The following is a 1519-nucleotide window of genomic DNA, read 5'->3' on the forward strand; positions in this document are numbered from 1 at the left end:
GAGCCCCCAATAAAATGATTTAAAAAAAGATAAAGATTATTTTCAAAGTATTATTTGGAGTTCGGCTGCTGCATAAGATGAAGGAAGAATATACCAAATGGGGAAAATAGTGTGTAGAAATATAAAGAAGAGATTGTAATCAGCTGCATCAATACAAGTAACAGTAGTTAAACAAAATTGGAGCTTATTTTCCCATGTAGTAGGAAACCTAGAATTAGATAGTTGGCAGTGATTTCATGTATGAGGGTACATTCAACTTGAGTTGCTTGGCATGATTGAAGATGACTGACCTGGATATGAATCAAAGTTCCATTTTTAAAATTAAACTTTTGCTTGTCCCAAATCTCCTTTCTACCTAACTAAAAATAGAACCTGTGATTTACACCATTGTGACATGCTACTTCTTGTAACATTTGATCACCCTCAGCAAATACTAGAGGAAGCAAGGATGAGGTTTATGAATAAATGTTTATCAGGAAATGTCAGGGTGGTCCTGAGAGAATGCTTAAGCAGCATGCCCCAGGAAGAATGCATATGTAGATATTTCCAATAAGCACATGCTAAGTTAACTCTAGGAAATCTATAGAAAAGATATTAGCTAACCCTACAACATTTTAAGTTGCTATTGTCTTGTAACTATATGTAATCATAAGCCCCCATGTCTATGATCACATGCTCCCTCTTATTTTTCTGTATATAAAGTTCATACCTCTTTCAAAATGTTGAAACAATTTTGTATTTCACATTCCAGCTTGAGCTGTCCCAACCCACCAATAAAACTCTTTATTTCCACTTGTAACAGAGCATACATTCTGTTCAGTGTTACAGCAACCAATGTCAGGTTCTAGGTCTTTGGGATGCCTTTCGCCTAGTCCTCACAGTCTCAAGGTGACTACTTCGACTCTCAGCTTCGAGTTTCACAGTTTTAGGAAGAAGGAAGTTCTGATGTCCCATCAGGAGAGCAAACTTTCCTAGAAATCCCCACCAGAATGCTGTTTATATTTTGTAGGTCAAGGTGTGTCATTCTTATTTCCAAATAAGGCTGGAAAATAAAGGCATTTCCTCTTTATTCTTTTTATTCTTTTTTGAGCTGGGGACAAAATCACCCCGATAAAATAAGATTCTATTAAAAATAAAGAAAGGGAAACTAGATGGGGGCAGGTAACTAACTTCCTGTGTTGTTATTGTTGGGTGCCATTCAGCACAGGATAAACAAAATGCCACCGGTCTGGCACCATCTTCACAGTCATTGTTATGCTGAAGTCCGCTGCTGAAACCTCTCTATCAATCCATCCTGTTGACAATCTTCATCTTTTCCACGCTGATCCTATACTTTTCCACCCTTGCTTCTAAAAAGCATTCAGGTTGTACTTCTTCCAAGACAGTTTGGTTTGTACTTCTGTTTCTCCATGATATATTCAATATTTTCCACCAACATGATAATGCCATATGCATCAGTTGTTCTGTCTTTGTAGCTTAATTGTCTGCCTTCTTAGAAGATTCCAAGTTGTCAGTTTAG

This window comes from Echinops telfairi, unplaced genomic scaffold, assembly GCF_000313985.2.
Source record: "Echinops telfairi isolate 266 unplaced genomic scaffold, ASM31398v2 ScPeMD7_8;HRSCAF=38, whole genome shotgun sequence".
NCBI classification, from domain to species: domain Eukaryota; kingdom Metazoa; phylum Chordata; class Mammalia; order Afrosoricida; family Tenrecidae; genus Echinops; species Echinops telfairi.